The following is a 14,234-nucleotide window of genomic DNA, read 5'->3' on the forward strand; positions in this document are numbered from 1 at the left end:
AACATGATCAAGTCATCAATAGACTTCGAAATCCAAAAACATAGTGACAAAACACATCTAACTGTACCAATAAGCTTTCTTTTTTTGTTTTTTCCCCCCAAAGCCCCAGTAGATAGTTGTACGTCATAGTTGCACATCCTTCTAGTTGCTGTATGTGGGACGCGGCCTCAGCATGGCCGGAGAAGCGGTGCGTTGGTGCGCGCCTGGGGTCCAAACCCAGGCCGCCAGCAGCGGAGTGCGCGCACTTAACCGCTAAGCCACAGGGCCGGCCCCCAATAAGCTTTCGAACAAGGAACACTGATAAGAAGGAAATACAACTGAGCACAGTCATTATCTTTCATTACTTTTTTAACCAATATTTTCTTACATGGACCAAACAACAATCAAGTATTTTCATTTACATCCTGATAAATATCAATGGTAGGAGTATTTTTTCCCTTAAAAAATTTTTTTAACAGTATGATAGCCAAGATTTGAACTAATATCTATTTTTCAAATCTGTGCTTTCTACTACTCCAGCTTTGAAAAACTGTTTACAGATTCTAAGACTAGGATCAAAAATGGATTTTATTGTGAAGTCAACTCTGACTGATGGGCAATGGCCATTACTTCTGTTTTTAGAAGGACTGCACGGTTGCATCCACTTTTAGCAGAAAAGACAACTCTCCTCCATAAGTAACGTCTGTCATCGGCTTGTTGAGAGGGAGGAGGGAAGACAGCAGCAGCACCTGTGTATTTGTGGGCAGTGTAGGACTTTCCTCTTCAAGTGTTCTTAACTGGAAGCCCATGAAGGAGCTTGGGAATTTGTGAATTCCTAACATTTCATGTACAATTTTAAGATGGGGAGAGTTACATCAGAATTGCAAAGGGACTTGTGATAACTACCGTTTGAGATGTTGAGAATAACTGTTCTCTTTCAGAGAACCCCAAAGACGGACAACTTGGACAGCACAGCTCAGTGGTTCACAGCACCTAAGTTTCAAATTCCGGATTTGTACAACCTTGGGCAAGTCATGAAATCTTTCAGAGCTTCACTGTCCTTACAGGAAAAATGGAGGCAGTAATAGCTACACGATAAGGCTGTGAGGCAAATACACAAGAATGTAAATAAACTCCACAAAACAAGGGATTTTTGTCTGTTTTATTCTTTGCTATATCCCGAGAACATGACACAATGCCTGGCATACAGTATGTCTCAATAAATTAAGGAACTAATTGTAGTAATTTTCCTTAAGAATCACTGGTACCTTGCACATAGTAACAATCATTAAAAGACAGCTTTTTAAACAATACTACTACTAATAGCAATGGTCTGAGCTACCACTCAGTATAGTGTAGCCAAACTGCTTGCTGTCCCCTCAGGTGAGAATCCCTGCTCTACCAGCTCAATAAAACATGCCAGAATGCAGATGGGGGACTGCCGTCCAGCTCTTGTCTGATTTAGAAAGTCTCTTCTAGGTAATGTACAGGCTAAAACTATCTTCCAACCACATGTGGGTTTCTGTCCTTATTTTAGTCTTGTCACTAAAGCCAGTTTGGAAGATCAACGAAACTATATTATAATTCTTTAGCTATAGACTCTAAGGCTTACTAGTATATTTCACTAAATCTAAGAGGCACTTTTAAAATAACATTTTAACATCTCTGAAATTGAAATGTCTTACAGCAACCTCTCAAGTCAATACGAAAAAGCAAAAAGCTAAGTACACATCAGTATTTTGAATCATTTTTAAATGCAGTTCAGGAAAAAAAGATTTGGAAACAACTCTCTTGTTAGTCTTTAAAAAACAGATCACTTCACAAAAATCCCATAATACTGGTGTAATCTCTGCCCTTAACATTAATTACACAAGTCAATTAAATTTATTGTACCTCAAGTTATACACTGTAATTTCAACAACCTAGGGAGAATCTCAGTACTACTACTCTAGGAGTAGTAAGAAAATCTTGAGATTGTAATGTAAAATGAATCTTAATTTCTTTGAACTGTAAAGATATATATATATGATAAGGTGGGGGATTATTTTTCTCCTCCTTTTGCTTGTGTTTTTTCTGACAGTTTTATTGTATTACTAATAAACAGTAAATTTATAACACATACAAACGAAAATTAAAAACTGAAGGTAAAAGAGGAGTTGTGGAGTTGTCTTATAATTACCCCATGTTATTATGATTTAAAAATGTTGATAATTATGGGCATTATAAAAAAGTGGCCATTAGAAACTCAAAAATAGCAAGTTTAGGCGGTCACAACTCACAATGAATAAAAATTATAAAACATTGGTGCTGGCAGAAAAATGTATGTTTCAGGTAAATAATATACTGATGGCAATAGCATATGTTTAAAGAAAACAAGCAGGCAAGCTTAAAAGAAGAACCAATCAAAATTCCTTTAATCCGATTTTTTAAACCATAACAACTAGTATGCTTCTTCTCAAAAAGGGCTAAGAGATATTTCACTACTGAAAATTATAAAATGAAACATTACTTTTAAGTGCTTTATAGAAAAAGAAACACTCCAAGCAATATAAATACTGACATTCTATTTTACTTTATTTTTTTGCTGAGGAAGATTTGCCCTGAGCTAACATCTGTTGCCAATCTTCCTCTTTTTTTCTGGTGTGTCAGCGGCCTCCACAGCATGGCCACTGACACACAAGTGGTGTAGGTCTGTGCCCAGGAACCGAACCTGGGCCACTGAAGCAGAATGCACTGAACTAAACCACTAGGCCCCTAGGGCTGGCCCTAAATACTAACATTTTAAACATTCCCTCTCTTCTGTCAAAGCAATATCTGTCTTCATATTAATTAGCATGTCAAAAAGTCTACCTAGAAAGAGAAGATAAAATAGGGTGGCAAAGGATTTATGTTCTAGGTACTTTAACTGGAATGCTACAAGTAAATGATTGTATTCTAAGAAGCCTGCTGGTTTGCTGTATCTTCTCATACATCAGTAGAAAATAAGAATTAAGACAAAAAAGAAAAAGATGCAAGGTAAAATGAGGGTATCTGCTATTAAAAATTATCAACAGAGATCTATTAGGTATTATTGCCATGGACTGCCATTTAAAGAGATGGGAAGAACAATTAAAACTATTTTATGATCAATTAAATAATCAACATCGAAAGAAATTTTAACAACCTTCAAGAAGTTAAGGGCAACTCCATCAGAAAGTGTTAAAAAGAAGATGTGTCAGCAACAGGGGATACTGGTTAAACATTTTGCCAAAAATTATGGTGTTACTGGTCAACTGTGAAAACACTCTAGTTTGAATTTCCAATACAGGTGACAGGATTTTCTTGGTTTACATATGTTCTCTTTTATGGTATTCATTGTAAATAATGGCATTTGCTTGTAAAAACTGGATGCAGTTTGGAAGTTAAAAATTGCTAATTAACAATAATATGCCTATACGTTAATCTGCAAATACAGCATTATTGAACCAAGCTTTAGTCTACAAACACACCAATTATATTAACTCATTAATTAATGAGGGACTCCCAGGTCCCCATTTTCTTTGGGTGGTTAAACAGGCAAGAACGTAGCATATACACAAAATGAACGTAGGAGTGTTATCAACAGTGCCACTTCTCACTTATATCACACTTCTTCACCAGCAAGAAAGGGCCACTTCTCCAACAAGCAGGCACTCACACAATTATAAATACAAAGCATGATGCACACTGCTTCTCCAAGAATCTAAGATTACAGATGAAGAAAACCAATTAAATATGTGAAGAATTATCAAAACACTGAAAATTCCACTACTGTTAAAACTGGAAACATTTTCTACACCAATTTTTCAAATGCATAAATATTTCTGCTGCTTATCTTTGACCAAAATTTCTGGGGTAATTCTGGGTATTATACGTCATTTACATTTAAAGACCCCTAATTTTAGTTACATATATAGATCCCCTAAAATCTGTGTGACTACAACCAACTCCTGATCAATCAAAGTAACTGATAGCTCTTACACTTTGCCATATTTCTTGCGAAATACTTGGGTGCCCTATTCACTAACTTAAAAGGGTTTATTACTGTCTACAACTTTCTCTATTCCCTTTACAGACTTAGCTTTGTTTGCATTGGTTCTTTTTATCAATTTAGGAAGTTGTTTAATTCTAGTCTCAAAGAAAAATCACAGCAAAGACATAGACGAGAAAACAAAACCTCCCAGGGCTCCTTCCCAAGTCAGGTTTCAGTGGCTGCTTCATAATTGCTTGAAATGAAAGCTGAGGAAAGCAGACACAATCATATTCTACATTAAGTTCAGTAAATTTATCTAAGACAGTATTGCATCAATCAGAAATTATTAACTGGCATTTTCACAAAAACAAACAATAATGGATGCTATAATGAAGCTAAGCAGAAAATTGTGAAGACTTATGAGTCAAAAAAATTAAATTTAGTAAAGTTTTAGTCTAAATGTAAAAGTACATATCTTTACTATGTACACTTTATAAAGTACATATCAAAAAGTAGATAAGTGATTCAGTTATCTACCATTCTGTATTATTAAGACCTAAGACAGACCCAACTTCAGATATTACTGCCCCTAATTATGAATTACAAGAGTAATTCTAAAAATCACTGGGGAAATTAAAAAGCATAACAAAATGATAAATTGATGTATTTAAAAAAACTCTTGGCTATTTACTTGGCGTTGACATTTACTGAGGACCTACTCTGATCCAAGAATTGTATTAGAACCTGAGGATTAAAAAAGAAAATCTAAGGGGCCGGCCCCATGGTATAGTGGTTAACTTCATGCGCTCCACATTGGCAGCCCGAGGTTCGCAGGTTCAGATCCTGAGCGTGGACCTACACACCTCTCATCAAGCCATGCTGTGGCAGCATCCCACATACAAAACAGAGGAAGATCGGCATGGATGTTAGCTCAGGGACCATATTCCTCAAGTAAAAAGAGGAAGATTGGCAACAGATGTTAGCTCAGGGCCAATCTTCCTCATCAAAAAAAAAAAAAAGAAAAGGAAAATCTAAGAAATGACACTTTCTATCAAGATTACTGTTACATAGCATTCAACACTCAATGTCAATATATAACAAGTGGGGCCAGCCCTGTGGCTTAGCGGTTAAGTGCACGCGCTCTGCTGCTGGCGGCCCGGGGTTCGGATCCCGGGCGCGCACCGACGCACTGCTTCTCCGGCCATGCTGAGGCCGCGTCCCACATACAGCAACTAGAAGGATGTGCAGCTATGACGTACAACTATCTACTGGGGCTTTGGGGGGAAAACATAAATAAATAAATAAATAAAATTAAAAAATATATATATAACAAGTGCCTACTACACATACATGTTAGGCACTGTTCTAGCCAATAGGACGAAGGCAGTGAACAAAAGACCCTGCCTATCCTGAGGACTTACAATGCGGGGGGTGGGTACGGACACAAACAGAATCAATATAAAACATGTTAGATGTGATAAGCACAATGGAAAAACACAATAAAGCAAGTTAAGGGAGACAGTGCGGGAATGGAGGGATTGTTTTGTACAAGGTTATGAAGGATTTCTGTTAAGGTGGAAGTGCCCAAAGAGTCCTTCCAGTGGATTGATATTAAATCCTGCTTTCAACAAAAGGCCACCATTAGGCTTTGTTCTGTTTATTATTTTTATTTTATTTTATTTTATTTATTTATTTATTTATTTATTTATTTATTTATTTATTTATTTATTTTTGTGAGGAGATCAGCCTGAGCTAACATCTGCCAACCCTCTCTTTTTTTTTTTGCTGAGGAAGACTGGCCCTGGGCTAACATCCATGCCCATATTCCTCTACTTTATATGGGACGCCGCCACAGCATGGCTTGCCAGGCAGTGCGTCGGTGCGTGCCTGGGATCCGAACCGGCGAACCCCGGGGCCACCACAGCAGAATGCGTGCACTTAAATCCTTGTGCCACCAGGCCGGCCCCTGTTTAGTATTTTTAAACCAACATCTTTGGTGGGGTGATGTGCCAATTAATTTGTGGCTGAAGTTAAGTTTGGATCTGGGAGAGTCACAGAGATCTGTCTAGGATCTACTGGAGAGCTCCTGGTTTCAATGCCCCTTCTACTTCTGCGAATTGAGGCACGACTGGGATTTCTGGAGGAATCTAAATGTAGTTGGTCTTATGAAGTACTGTTACTCAATAGCTATAAAAGGGCCCTCAGTGATTTCCCCTGCCAGCTCTACAGGAGGCTATTCATGATTTTCCACCCATTGTGTAGCAAGAATAACACACAGATCAGGATAGAATGTTCCTGACTAGCAAATACTCAGGATGCAGTCCTTAAGTGGACAGTGCCAAGGAGACATCTCTGAAGGACTCTCCCAGCCCAGTGACTGGTCCCCTTTCTGAGAGGCTGCACCAAATACTTTAGAACTTGGTTATATACTATCTTGTATCATCTTCTAAGAGGAGACAACAAGCAGTAGAAAGCAATATTATCTTGGGATTTAAGAAGCTTGGCTCTATTTAAAGAGTTATATAATTTGAGATAAACCAATTTATTCTCAATTTCCAGGTTCCTTGTCTGTAAAATGAGGGCATAAGGGAAGGGGGAAGCACTGAACACAAAGACACCTCACCTCAGCCAGACAGGCATGTAAATGCCTGACGCAGCAAGGTGTTAATATTAGGGAATGGTATGGATTGTGGCCAAGTAGACTGAATGCTTATGCAGCTAGTCATTCGAATTCTTAAAATTGTGAATATTATGAAAACCAACAAAATCTGTTTGAGGTATGGAGATCTGGACCCTGGGCCATCAGTTTTTTGCTTCTGGACTAGATGCTCTCTAAGGTCCCTTTCAATTCCACAACATACTGTTCTAGTATTATTACATATGCCAGGTTCTGAAGAATTATATATGAAAGAACTTGAAAAGTATCTTAAGGGCCGGCTCCGTGGCTTGGCGGTTAAGTGCGCGCGCTCTGATGCTGGCGGCCCGGGTTCGGATCCCGGGAGCGCCCCAAGGCACCACTTCTCCATCCAACGCGAGGCCGAGTCCCACGTACAGCAACTAGAAGGATGTGAACCTATGACATACAACTATCTACTGGGGCTTTGGGGGGAAAAAAACTGAATAAATAAAATCTTTAAAAAAAAAAAAAAAAAGAAAAGTATCTTAATGTTATATTCCCTCTTCTTAATTAATGTAAAAAAATGATTAAAAAATTCAACATTGGCAACAAAATTTAATGATAATGAAAATATTCTTTTCCTAACTTCATAATAGTGGTTTGATATTACAGACAAATAGAAATAAAACTAAAATAAAAGAGCTGAAAACAATATAGGACAATCTTTCCATTCACAGGCTGCCCACAACTGGGAAAGTCCATTAATACTCCTGGGCACTCAACCAAAGCAAGATGCAGTGGCCTGCCACACTTTCTTCCTCCCTCTGGCATGTGAGTCCAACATGCTTTGTGCAGTCAAGGTCTTCTTTTGACCAGAAGATTAGGGCGTGGGCATGAGGTCCTCTCTCAGGAAACACACTTCTCTTCAACTATCACCCCAAATGAAGAGATTCGTTGTACAGGGGATTATACATATTGGTATGAAGACTAAGATTAGGAAGTAAAATATAAAAAGAAGCAAAAAGTGGCTGTAAGGGAAAAGTCTATGTAACAAATATGCAAAAAATGTGGACTAGGGAACCAAATGTCATCAAGCTGACCTATAAAACACTAAAATGAATAACAGACTATCTTTAAAGACTGCTTTAATTCTATCCAGGATAAAACATAACATAACATCAAACGAAAGGAATTAAGAAAACTGTTTATATTAATCCACTAACAAAATCTGTATCCAAGGTTACCTTGAAAATGCCATCATCAAGATTATCTTGAAAAGCAAATAAATTGATTTATCTTTTCTTTCTTAAATGATGGACCTATGTTTAAATCCTATATTTTAAGAAGATGAAACCAAACAAATAACCAACTGACATTTTTAAAGACTTTCCTTAACCAAGAGCAGGCAATTCATTATCAATCAGTGAAGCTATCTGGCTAAATTTGAGGATTAAACTTAGTTTTTCCTTATACACAAAAAGTAAATTCTATACCACCTCTGCAGCCCAGGCTGGTAAAACATGGAAGCTGGAAAGACGACGACCTAGAACTGGCTATCTATACAATTTACCAGAGGGTTGTCACTTATTTCTAGGCTTGTATATTAATCTGTAAAAGATGGACCATGATACTACCAATTTCAGAGTTGATGGACAGATTAAACAAGAATGTATATTGTCTGTAACAGTCTTAAGTGTTAGTCATTACCATCATCAACCAGATGCAGAGCGGACCTTATTTAACTTTGGTGTTCCCTATTTGATATAGAAATGTTTGTTGAATAAAAGAATGACTAACTAAAGACTAATAATTCATTTCCAGCAAAGGAAAGAACTATTCAGATTTTTAAAAGACCATTAACAAGTTACCTTTTATAGGTACACTGCCATTTAAGTTTATATCAATTATTGACAGATATCATGAATCTCAATTGGAAATGAACTACACAATCTTGGCATTAAAAAAAAATTAGTTCCTATACTTGCCCTGTAGGAATTGTGCTTCCAGTAGAAAAAAAAAATGCTCTAGAGCAGGAATAGTGTTGAAATCAACTTTTGGGTTCCTGAGACACCTGCTCTCAACCTCAGAATCTGATGTATTCTTTAAATCAATCTCATTAATAAACGTAAAAAGTAGGTTATGATAAGAATCAAATTGTTGAAAAGTGATAAGCGACATTTAAAAAGCATAATTCCTTTCCATTAAAATATGTCAAAAGGTGTCTAAACAGCTATAGTCAAATTAAAATTTTTCCAAAACATTGGTAACTTGAGCAATTCTCCTATCCTCAAGCTGTTTAGCTACAACGCCCCCCCACCCAGTCTGAAATTCTGTGATCTTAAATTATAAATAAAAGGCTAAGTAAAAACATTTAACCACTGGTTCCTGAAATCAAGTGACATCACTGCTCCCACTGAGCACTTTCTGGAAGCTGTGACACTTGACTTCTCCTTTCTGCCTCCAACTCCCAAAGCTGGATATTAGCAGCTGAAGAGGGTATCTGCGTTCTCTTCTCACTCCCAGATAGAATTAACTAATACAAATGCCAGAAGAACCTGGTACTAATCTGTTGGACACAATGACAAAATTTAAAACTTCTGAGCAGATTTAAAAATTATTTTTGGAGAAAAAAATAAGAGGTCCAAACACTACCTCTCATAGTCTCCTTTAAAAATAAAACTTCTAACAGGGAACTACAAAGTAAACAGAAAGCTGTTAATATGAATACTGCTTATCACATTTACTTTCTGAGCTGTCTGCCTCTCTCATGACGAAGACAAATGGGAAGTGTTTCCAAGCTTACTGACATATTCTGCCAAGAAAGGTCTGCTCTCTGAACCAGACTTCTAGATCCAGTCAAGCGTCGAATTGGTAGACTACCAAACTGTTTATATAGCATTTTCTCTATTCTTTTTTTTTTTTAATTTTATTTATTTATTTTCCCCCAAAGCCCCAGTAGATAGTTGTATGTCACAGATGCACATCCTTCTAGTTGCTGTAGGTGGGATGCGGCCTCAGCATGGCCGGAGAAGTGGTGTGTTGGTGCGCGCCTGCGATCCAAACCCGGGCCGCCAGCAGCGGAGCGCGCGCACTTAACCGCTAAGCCATGGGGCCGGCCCGCGTTTTCTCTATTCTGACCATATTTATAATACCTCGACTAGGAAAAAAATTCTTCCCTTGCCCTTTTCACAGATTAATATTTTCAGTAAATAAAGCTTATTCCAACATACACTTTGATGTGCAATTTAAGGTCAGAGGTTCTAGTTTTATTACTGGAGTTATTACTGTAGTTACCTTTCACTTCAGTACTTGATCACATCTCTGAGGGAATATATTAACTAGAGAATAACAATGTGTAAGTAATCTGACAAATGCAGAAGAATCAGTTTCTTAATAGATTTCTTAGCTAAGTCAACACATAAGCAAGGTAGTTAAGTGACAAAAAAAGGAGATTCCAACAATGTTTCAAAAGCAGGCAAGAAGAAATAATGTGGGCTCACGATCACCTTATTAGTTTCTATCAGTCCCTCCAAATAGGCTGGATTTGTGTAGAACTCTCCCCTGCTCCCAAGACATCTTTGGACATGACCTAAAATTTAACCTGTCAGTTTTTTCCCTCTCATCAGATCTAGCTGTAAATTCTATAGGCATACAGAGTGACTCAAAGACTGCTGTGTGTTCCAAATATAATTTAGGGAACCCGAGTATAGACATTAACTTTATTATTTGCTACATATCTTAGAATCTGAAATACACATGCCTTAGTTAGCTACATTTTAAATTGAAAAAACGATAAAATACAAAAATCTAACAACAGTTAAAAGCACAGGCTTTAGATCTAATTTCTCGGAGTTAGGATGCCAGTTCTAACACATATTAGCCAAGTGACCTTGGTCACGTTATTTAACCTCTCTGTGCCTCATTTCTCCATCTGTAACTGGGAATAGTACCTAGTTAAGATTTTTAAGACTCAAATGAAATAACTTAACCTATGCAAATTTAACACAGTAACATGTAATAAGCAGTCAGTAAACGTTCCTCGCTCTTTTTTTATCCCATCTATCTTGTTATTTACAGTGCTTAAAACTTGAAGCACCTAAAGGACCTCAAAAGCATACTATATTATACTACACTATACTACACTACACTATCGGAAACTGCACACCTGGGGGGGGGGGCGGCTGTAACTGACTATGTCTGCTCCACCCCATTACCAAGTCTGATCCATTCTACCCTGGCGTCTCTGGAATCAATTCCACTGTCTCTACTCCATCACCTATTTATAAGGGCTCTCATTATTTCTCATGTGGGGAAAGGGGGAGACAGCTGGCAAATATGAAGGGAAAACATTAATTTGTTATACAACTGAATTTCAATAACCAGATTAGAGGTGTTAGTTTTAATTGTGAAAACAGAGAGGCAGTGCATCCCAGAAATTTGAGAAAAAACAAATGACAACCATATTTTAGTGGCCTTTACACCCCAGGAGATGCTTTGTTAGCTGAGAACATCACAATGTTTATCCTGTTTGCACTGTGTTCGTTCACAATCGCAGGTCTACAGAACAAAGCGCTGTGGGCGCAATGAAGGGTTTCTCTGTCTGTAAGGATACGCCATGCAAGGCTTTCTTAAGTAGACATTTGAACCAGACCAGTGGGTAGTGTAAGGGAAGAGAGGAGCTGACTGGGAGATTCTGGGAAAAAGGATTAGCATGAGAATTCTTCCCATCATGAGTGCACGGGGTGGGGGGAAGGGGCCCCTCTTTGCTTAAGAGGTTGACCTGCATTCTATAAGAAAGGGAGACTAAGAGTTCGCAAGTTGGGAAATGATATGAACATATCTGTGTTTTAGAAAGATCACAGAAACTGAGTATTAGTTTTCTGAATTCTGGGAATTCAGTACGAGTTTACCACAGGTGAGAGATGACAACCTAAGTCAGAGCAGTGCAAGAAGCAATAAAAAGAAGGCATACTGGAGAAATTTATAAGTCAGAATCAAGAGAATACGGTGACAGACTAGATGGGTGAGGAAAGAAAAATAGGATGCAGCAGGATCAAACAGATGCACAGTGAGGCCATCAGACCAGAGAGGGAGCCTACGAGGACAGACTCGGTTTAGTCGGTATCTTGTATCTTTAGGAAGAGGTCTCAAAGACAGCAGAAGAAAAACTGACAACGGTATGGACGTGGCAGTAGCATCTTTTATTCCTAAAGAGATGAGAAAGAAGACGCTCACTGCCTGTGTTCAAAAAGCTTCCGGCATAGAACTGAACACTGATTTGTTTAGCGAGATTATAAATGTAGCATGTGTCATTTGTTTCACTCAATATTTCTGGGTTATTAATTTGAAATATATAATTTATTTAGATGATTACAAATCTCAATTTTAAGGTTTTATAGTTCTAGTTGTAAGGCTTCATCAAATGACCTTTCATGGAGTCGTCTGCCAGTTTACGAGAAATAGAAATATAAACAGAAAAAATTAATATTGTACAAAACCAAAAATCTTTCTAGGCTTAATGAGTTTCTCAGCGTAGAACACTCAGTGACTCTCACTGTACAATAAACCACTACATATAAAAACCATTTGCCCGCACAGTGCCACACAGTGTCTTTGGACTTGCTCCTTTTCCTCACTATCTGAGGCCTTTTCAAATAGGGCAATAAGCATCTTACATCCCACTTCTGATTCCTCTAGGAATAAACAGATACTACTGCTACGGTGACACCATGCCAGTGTTTACTGCACATTCTTTTAAGGTCTAATCTAAAAAAAAAGTATCTACTAAAAATCAACCAAAAATACTACAAGCAAAGAAGTACAGATTTCCTCCTCTTCTGTGAAAAGTACACCATTCTTTTTAAACTTTAATTTACATTTTCCCATTTTCTTGTCTTCTCTTTTCATCACCCAAATCTGATCTTTACATTTCTATATACGAGTATAATGTTGGATACATTTGCTTTAAAGGCACAAGTAATTTTTTTACAACAGTGTGGTCCAGGATATAAGCTGGCAAGTCTCACAAGCTGGCTAAAAGAACCATAAAAAGCTAAAATAACATCAAAAGAACTCTATTCACATTCTTAAAACAAGAAAAATAATGAAAAGATAACAACCAAGCAAACCATCTCAGAAGAGCCTATTTTAGCCAAGAGATTAATCAAATTAAGGACACTATTATTATTCCACATAGCCCCATGAGGCACATTAAAATTTAATCATTACAAAATGAGAGGAACCAAAAAAAAAGCGGAGGAACCAGGTTTTTAATGCCTTTTTTGGTATAAAGTATCAATATTTTTAATGGATATTTTCCAACAATACTACCAGGCGTAGTGCATGTCGCAGAATAGTTATGTCCCACTATGGCTTCACTGCTGATAAATTTGCAAGGATTTTTAGTAGCTGCTTTATTTTAAGTCATATGCCAGCTATTAGAGAGATCTCCAGCCATGGAGTTCTCTGACTTACATAACATGAACACATACAAAAGCAAATTCTAGCAAAGGAATGACAAAGGAGAGACTATCCTAGGCATTTCTTTAAGAAACAGTCTCTGCAAATCTATGGCCAAAGTCTAAATCACTTTAAAGGGAACTAAGAAAAATTTCAGGCCATCTCAGACTTTGCTACATCTAATAAAGTACATTTAAATAAAGCATTAATCTGACAGATTATGCAATTTTTAATTAAAAATTTGAGTAGCACCACCTTCAGGTAGGGCCACCATGATAGGTCATACACAAATATACGCCTAAATAGACGAATTAATTAATCAAATGCACTATTGTTATTTTCATTTGAACATTAAAGAATGTCCAAAATAAGCAATATTCAGAAACTTAAATAAAAGCCCAAGTGCCTGCAACACCCCTCTCCTACCAAACCAGTCACCTAGTCACCAGGCATTTATCATACTTTGCTGAAATCATACCAAGACAGTGATACACGAAGGAGATGGCTACATCACAGAGGGGCATCAGGGTGACAGCGGTCCTGGTTTTAGCACTAAAAGTCTTGTGTTGCAGGAAATCCTCAGTCCTGAGCAAACCAAGATGGGTGGTCATCTTAGGTGGAACACATCTTGATAGAAATTTGCTTCCTCTCATGTATCATAATCTTAAAGATGCAGAACTCTGAAGGCTTAGAAAACATGTTGCAAATATTTTAGGATACTACACAGCTTATGTTTTCTCACAACAGAACCATGCTATTTGCTAAATAAAACATGGAAATTAAAAACCAAACTGTGTGCAGCACTTAACAGAAGAGCCACATTTGACTATTTATGGTAACAGACAATATTTGTATAGACTTTACAATTTATGATGTATTTTGACATGAGTTTTCTCATTTGGATAAAAGTCCAAGAACAGGGGCCGGCCCCGTGGCTTAGCAGTGAAGTGCGCGAGCTCTGCTACTGGCGGCCTGGGTTCAGATCCCCGGCGCGCACCGACGCACCGCTTCTCCGGCCATGCTGAGGCCACGTCCCACATACAGCAACTAGAAGGATGTGCAACTATGACATACAACTATCTACTGGGGCTTTGGGGGGAAAAAAAGGAGGAGGACTGGCAAATGATGTTAGCTCAGAGCCGGTCTCCCTCAGCAAAAAGAGGAGGATTAGCACAGATGTTAGCTCAG

General features: G+C 37.8%; 1 protein-coding gene and 1 long non-coding RNA gene across 2 annotated transcripts in view; one reads left to right on the forward strand and one right to left on the reverse strand.

The window, feature by feature from the left end:
* Window positions 1–1,463, forward strand: part of LOC147914675 (uncharacterized) — a 36,079-nt gene extending 34,616 nt beyond the window's left edge. The window contains exon 3 of the long non-coding RNA XR_015554909.1: window positions 921–1,463. This is a non-coding gene — a long non-coding RNA (uncharacterized LOC147914675). The remainder of the gene's footprint in view (window positions 1–920) is intronic.
* The window catches only part of RAP1B (RAP1B, member of RAS oncogene family), a 44,870-nt gene that overhangs the window by 15,116 nt on the left and 15,520 nt on the right, over window positions 1–14,234 (reverse strand). The gene's annotated exons all lie outside the window — the stretch shown is intronic.

This window comes from Ceratotherium simum, chromosome 17, assembly GCF_057802395.1.
Source record: "Ceratotherium simum simum isolate JZ-2026a chromosome 17, ASM5780239v1, whole genome shotgun sequence".
Taxonomy (NCBI): Eukaryota; Metazoa; Chordata; class Mammalia; order Perissodactyla; family Rhinocerotidae; genus Ceratotherium; species Ceratotherium simum.